Below are 7,790 nucleotides of genomic sequence, written 5' to 3'. Positions count from 1 at the left end.
GGAAATCTGAGTTGTAGTCTATCTTTGCTACTAATTAGCTTGTGACCTCAGGGAACTTCTTTGTGCCAACCTGCCTCATCCCCCAATTCCAACACACAAACACACGCACATTTTCAGAAAAAGACAAAACTGAATAAGATGATTATTAAATTTTTTCTAGCTCTTCTGTGCATTGACACCTTCGAAGAGGCATCACTGAAGTCTTTCCATCCGCTGCCACCATGTCCAAATCAGAGTCTCCTGAAAAGCCAGAACAGCTGCAGACACTCTTCACCTGAGAGGTAAGCTTTCAAACAACCCACGAGAGTCTGAGGAGTCATTTTGAGCCATAGGTAACGTCACTGACTCTGTGGTAATGGGAGATCCAAACACCAAGCACTCCAGACGCTTTGGATTTGTCGAATATGCAACTGTGGAGGAAGTGGATGCAGCCATGAATGCGAGGCCATGCAAGGTGGATGGAAGCATGGCGCAACCAAAGAGGGCTTCCTCAAGAGAAGACTCTCAAAGACCAGGTGCCCACTTCACTGTGAGAAAGATCTTTGTTGGCAGCATTAAAAAAGACACCCCTAAGGAATAATTTTGAGCCTTATGGGAAAATTGAATTGATTGAAATCATAACTGACCACGGCCATGGCAAGAAGAGAGCATTTGCTTTTGTAACCTTTGGTGACCATGACTCTGTAGATAAGATTGTCATTCAGGTAGTGGCATTAACATACCAAATCAGGTTTAGCTTCCACAATTCATGAGAGATATGAAATACTTATGGAGGATTTAATCAGTGAGTTCATCAATCAAGCATTTGTTAAAAATCTACTTGAGCTCAGTATATGTCATTTATGCCAAATAATCCCCAGTAGATAGACCATGTAGACTCTCACTTAATGTCCTGCATTTCTTGGCCTCCAAAGCCCACCTCCCTAGTAGCACGTTTTAGTATGTGCCAGGCATAGCTCATAGTTCTCTGATCCCTCTCGAATCTCCCTGGCTCTGGGAGGAAGTTCCTCTGACCAGTGGTCCAAAGCCTACTAAACTGCAAGTTGTTCAGGCACAGCCACACCCCCAGAGCGGTCAGCCTCGTCCAGTGGAACAAGGCAGTGAACTTGATTGAATCCAAGAGTAGTGAAATTGACCTCTTCTTATTCTCCAAAATGAAGGATAGTTTCCTAAGAAACTAGGCACCATGGAAGGTAGTAGAAAATTTAATTTATGTCCTGAAACTTTATGTTTTTAGACTTCCTTAATTTAGTTAACTCATAATAGTACTTGTTTGCTTGCAACTCTCAGTGCAAAAAACATCTTCACTCAATATTTGTAATTCTGACTACAGTACATCTCCTTGGAGATTCCATAAACTTGCCATTTTATTCTGAAACCAGAATGACTCCTGTCTGATCCATTTACGTTCCGACATTCCATGATTCTAACAGTTGAGTTGTTATGATAGAGTTGTGCTCTTGGCTCAGGTCTGGGGTAATGATTCTAATATAAAGTGAACATGTTTACTTGGTCCAAAATCCCAGATACTATGTCAACACAGATTCATCCCTGAGAATATAACACAATAATTTTTAAAAACTGTCATGTATGGCTAAACATATATTTTTTTCCTATTGGCTGTTCTCTCCGTATAGCCTATTGCCTTCCAGTTTTCTCCTTTCTTCTTCTCTTTTTTTAACCACACTTAAATTTGCTTCCAGACTCATAATGCACTGTCAGTAGCATACAAATGCCTCCTTCTTTGACTTGTCAGTGACATAAACTTTCTCTAATATATCTTGGCAAGGACATTGTATCATAAATGTCATTTCTTTCTTGCATTTACTCATAAATTTTAAATCTCTTTCAAATATTCTGCACATTTCCCATATAACTTCCCTTGTCTATACAATGCAACATTTTGCTTCCTGCACAGAATATATAGTCTATGTGATATAATGAAACTAATTAGGAAATGATTAGTTCAGCTTTTTAAAACCATGATAGTATCAAGGACCTAATATGCTACATATATTATCAGCTTACATATATATAGTCATATATATTTATATAATTATGTATATAAAAATCATCAGTCAGATACAGACTCATTCACATACATTCATACATATAAATTAACTGTTGCTTATTTAAACATACAATGCAGGCATACCCACATGGCTACAATCTCTTATATTTCTATTTTCTCCCAACTATTCTCCTACTTCTTAACTATACTCACCACTATCAGGACCATGGAGTACTGATGGGTAATCTGGCTATTATGTCTGCACTATCTGGAACAGCATTCAAGTATACTGCTTTACCAGAATGAACATAAATGGAAAGCAGATAATTGTATTTTTTCATATATCATCTTATTTGATGGCCTCACATGGGCATCAAATAACCTGCAAACTACAAGCCCCCTTTCTCCAAGAATCTTCACTTTTTTCCTTTTCTATCCCTCAGAATGGTTGCCTCCACCCCATGCCACCCTGGCTCTATGCTGAGAGAAGAAAGGTAGATTAATAGCTCCTTATAGTCTTTCTTGGAAGTAAGCTTGGGTGTTTCATATTCTTCAAAATGGGATAGCTATAAGGCAAACAAATCTTTCTCTTTCTAATACTGGTCACTCCTCAAAGCAAAATGTCAGTGCACAATTATACCAAAAACAAAAACAAAAAACCAAAGCTGAAGATAGAAAGAAATGAAGGGATGGTGAAGAGAGCACTGTCCTGCTATAAATATGTAAAACAGTTAGCAAAGGCCAGAATCTTGGAACCCATCTTAGGGTGATGCAGGCTAAATAATGACCTGAGCAAAACCCTGACTGGCCTGAGTCTTCAGGCCTAAATAGGGCAATTGTTTTGGTCAAGAGAGCTACCCTGGATAGGATGTCAGGCTTTGGGGAAATTGTCTGGGAATGTCCTGAATAACTCAGTACAGCCTTTATGACAGCAGAGAATATAGGAGCAATGGGATCCTTGGGATGCAGGCAAACTCTGATCAATGCATAAGACTTAACAAGGAAAATGAAAATAACAATAGAAGATAGAACAACAATGAGTAGAAAAACTAAAAATAGGAAAGATGCAGATGCAAGCTTCAAGGTAATGTCGTCAGTAGCTCAGAACCAGTCTAGAAGGAAACCTCTTAAGCCAGTAGTAGTCCCTTTAATTTCAGAATGCAAGCTATATTAGTGCAAGTACCTGGGGCTCTTTCCAGGGGAGTCATTCATCGAACAGGTCCTATGAGTCCCTGCACAGTCTTTCTAGGCATGCAAAGAATGAAGGCCTCCACTGGTCTTGACCTGAACCATTTTTTTAGGGTTGTGTTTGCAGCAAGCAACCTTGATGGATGAGGTAACATCTTCCGCCAAAGAGCAGTCTTGTTACAGCTCAGTCTGAAAGAGATGGATTCCCCAAGCCTGCCTTCCCCTCCTGTAATGCAACCTAATGCTTGTGCAGGCATCTGTTTAGGCCACGCCCCCCATGCCATTCCCATGAAATTTGGGGGCCATAGTGAATGGACACAAGCAAACATGAAACTCATGCTGCCTGCTGTGCCATGAGTAAAAAACTCTGTTTTAGGGGGCTCAGGAATCTCATTTCTTCTTCCAGCTTCCATGACACAGTAACAGGCTGGAATATTACTTATAACAATAGGGTAAAATCCCAGAACTTCCACAGTTCTTGATGGTTTTCTCCCTAGTAATTAGAATGATACCTGTGAAAGAGTGTTTACTCCATTTTAAATGAGTCTCTTACCTACATATTTAAGTTTGGTTTACCTTCCTATGTACCTCATTTCTGAGCATTAAATTTGTCAATATATACTTGTGATACTGCATGACGTATTTATTCCTGATCAAAAGTTCACACTAGGTGTACACCTCTCAAATTCAAACAAAATGGAGCTGATGGGGCGTCCAATAAAAAATGCTTATAATAATTTCTGAATATTTATCAAATTGCACATTAATTTGTTACCATGATGTGATATTGAGAAAAGCATCAGAATCTTAATTGTTTTATATATCATGTATTTTAAATTCAGGTGTTTAACATGAAAAATACAAACTATGAAGGTGAATGCAAATTCATAAAGGAATGAAAAAAAGATCTAACACCATTTATTTTTCAGTATACCCAGACCAGGGTCTAGATCAGGAAGCAATGGTAAAATAAACAACTCAATTTTCTCCTTCACACTAAGGAGGACTTTAGTCCCAGGTCCTCTGAGGATAATCCTTCTTACACATGTCTATTATTAATTTATTAATAAAATAAATAACCTCTCACTGGTAATACCTTTTAACAAACTCTTTTATATGCGTATATTCTAAATAATAGAACAGTTTAGAAATAGCATTTACAGGGCTTGTGTTGTTTACCAGTCTCTGTGCTATGTACTTTCACATGCACAGGGATACATAATCTCTTAGCAACCCAGGACCAGTCTTTAGTTTCTGTAACTGGTTTATTGTATTTTTCTCAGTGTGTTGCAATCCTTTTTTGATTGTGGGCTCCACACCTTTCTAAATACTGAATAACTTGTGGGAAAAGCAACTCTCTTTCCTGGTGAGAGGTTGTAGAATTTGTTTTTACTAAAACATAGAACTTCCTGTTCATTTCAAACAATGTGATATTGTAAGCTACCTGCAGCAACATTAATAGCATTGGAGCAAAACTGCAGTGAGAAAGATGGATCATCAGTGTTTAATCCAAATCCTTAAAAACAGTGATTGCCATTAAATGATCTTACTGAATAATCTCCTCTACATTTCTAAAATTATGTTTAAGATGAAAATACTTTATTATAGAGAAAGGATAAAATGGGACCGTGTAAAGAGCCTTATTATACTTTTTTACTACCAGTCTCTTCCAAATTCACTCATATAGGATTCCAGAGCCTTGGGATTTCAACTAAAATGGCCATTAAAATCCGATCTTTATAAAAGAGTGTCAAAGAAACAATTCAGATTATTCAGTTAATTGCATTAGGTTGGAAAAGATATGTGGAGATACGCGAAATATCCTAGCAGGTGTTCTCACCTAATAAAAATGCAAGACTTGCTAAAATGTATACGTATTTTTGTATGTCATCACACAATCAGTGTAACAAACATTATGCAGATTTGTCTCATGCTCTGAAACAGAATTTTCAAAGATAATCAATGATCTAATTACAGGTAAATAAAATTCTTCCTTTTGTCTTCATTATTCTTTTAGCCTTCCATGCCATTTCTGGTCTCACCCACCTTCTTAAATTTTCTTCTTTCTCACATTTAAAACATATTATAACAGTGTCTTCACTAATCTGTCACCACCAGTGGAGGACAGAAGGTCTTTGATGGTAGAGACTATGTAAGTGTATTTGTATAACTGTGTCTAGCCAAGTTCTTGGAACATTCTAGATGATTAATACATGTTGGTTGAATAAATAAATTTGCATCTTCCATATTCAATCCTCAACTAAGAGCTCTTTTATCTCTACATGTACTTCTTTGGCATTCATGTATTTAGAGAAATCACCTGAATATATCTGTCCATCCATCCATCTGACCCTTCTGAATCATGGGTCTTTCAATTCCAAATGCTTGCTGGATATTTCTGAATGTTCCACAAGTCTATCTGCTCAACAGTCTAAAACTAAATTCTTAATAGTTTCCACAAATCCAACTCATTTTCCAAACTGCAATTCAATAGACATCTGTTGAACATCCCTATGTACAAAGTGCTGCCCCAGGCACTGCAGATGATATAAACAAGAGTAAACCACCTTCTGTGCCTTCAAGAAGCTCCGAGGCTGGTAAGAAGGATGAGCACATTCAAAGTGCAGCATGAGTGTTGTAAGAGAAGTCCAGAGCAATTGTGGGGAGATGGCAGAGTAGGAAGCTCCAAGAATCAGTCCTTCCTCCAGAACAACTATTAAACAAGCAGGAACTGTCCAAATTAACTATTTCCAAACTCCAGAGTCCAGGAGAACTCTGTACAGCCTCCAGGGAAGAGCAAGAGGAAGAGGCTGGTAAATTACGGTAAATACCAGCAAACTGCTCTCTCTGTGTGCAGCAGTTACCATCACACATCTCCCACTGTCACAGCAGGCAGCAGTGGAGACCACCCCCTGGCATAGTTGCTGGTACCAGAGACGGATATAAAAATCCAGTTTCCCAACATCCAGGGAGCATGGGGAGTGGGAGAAGGCTGAGGGGTGGGCGGGAGTGCACAGTCCAATTGCTGATCAGTACTTTTGATTAACAACTTCATGTCTCTGAGAGCCTGGCTCTGGGGTGTCCAACCACCCTGGACAAAAGAGAGAGAGCAGATTTAAAAGTGGTACACTTCCTCAGAGCTGTGGACGACGCTGAAATAGTGCATTTGCTAGGCAGGTGCCAAGTCAAGAAAGCGCAGCTTTGGGAAGCAATGGAAGAAGCTCCTGTTGCCCTTCCTGCCCCTTCTTCATCCCCACCCCAGGATATTTGGAGCCTGTCAATGCTCCCTTTGCAGGACCCTGGCCTTGTTCCAGCTGGGAAAGGCTAGCTTGGGAAATTCCTGTCCAGCTTGCCTTCCCTCCCATAATTTACCTTCCAGGCAAAAGCACCTTGAGGAAAACAATGTAAGAAACAATTGAGGCAGTGGGCCTGAGGCAAAGACTTCCATGCTATGAATCCTGCAGTGGGACACCTGGGAGAAGAAGGTCCATTTCCTGGAAAGTAGAGGGGGCATTCAAATTTCTGTAAACAGGAGAACTCCTAAGGCTGCTAGCAAGCACAAATCTAGGACAAGATACAGACCTAGAGAAGATAGGGATTTCATTGTGCTTTGCATTTACCCTCCTGATAGGAAAGCTGGACTCTGAAGGACAGCACCAGCCAAGGCAAAGCTGATTTTTGTAAAGATGGTATTTGTGTTTTTTGCTTAGGTTTGCTTGGTTTTCTTAGCTCCTGAAACTTGAGAAAATCTCTGTCAGACCACTAGCTGGATACAAAGTCAAGAAACAGACATTTCAGGGAATGAATCCCAGAGCTAACATCTAAAAATATTATAATATACAGTGTATATAACAAGAGATTATAAGATAAACAAAGAAACAGGAAATGATGTCCCATCCAAAGGATGAGGATAAAAACCCGGAAAACATCAACAAAGAAGACCAGACTGCGGACATACTGGACAAAGACATTTAAAAAATTATCTTCAATGTGCTCAGGGAGATGAAGGAAAATACAAAAGAAGAATTAAAAGATATCAGGAAAACAATTAACTAACAATATTAAAGTCTTAATAAAGAAATAGAAATTTAAAAAGGAACCAAACAGAACTAATAAAGACCACAATAACCAAAATGAAAAATTCCCAGGAGGGTTTCAACAGCAGATTGAAGCTGGCAGAAGAATAGGTGAACTTGAATAAAAGACAATTGAAATGAGTGAAGCTGAGGAGCAGAAAGAGAAAAAATTATAAAAAGCAAAAATAGCCCAAGAGACCTGGGGGGCACCATAAAACATATCGATAAATGCATTACAGGAGTTCCGGGAGGAGAAAGAGAGAGAAAGGGGCAGAAGGAATAGTCAAAGAACAGCAGAAAACTTCTCAAACTTAATGAAAGACATGAATACACACATTCAAGAAGGCCAATGGACACCACACAAGATAATCTTGAAAAGAACCATGCCAAGACATATAGTATTCAAACAGTCACATGCCAAGGAGAAGGAGAAAGTTCTGAAAGCTGCAAGAGAAAAGCAACCTGTTATGTACAAGGGCATCCCAATTAGACTGAGTGCCAGTTTGTCCTCAGAA

The 7,790-nt window shown here is 39.0% G+C and overlaps 1 pseudogene; it reads left to right on the top strand.

The window, feature by feature from the left end:
- The first annotated feature begins 221 nt into the window (after positions 1–221).
- On the top strand, positions 222–753 carry LOC119541409 (annotated as a pseudogene).
- The last annotated feature ends 7,037 nt before the right edge of the window (positions 754–7,790 follow it).

Source organism: Choloepus didactylus, chromosome 8 (genome assembly GCF_015220235.1).
Source record: "Choloepus didactylus isolate mChoDid1 chromosome 8, mChoDid1.pri, whole genome shotgun sequence".
Classification (NCBI taxonomy): domain Eukaryota; kingdom Metazoa; phylum Chordata; class Mammalia; order Pilosa; family Megalonychidae; genus Choloepus; species Choloepus didactylus.
This window is presented reverse-complemented; position numbering and strand designations above follow the sequence as displayed.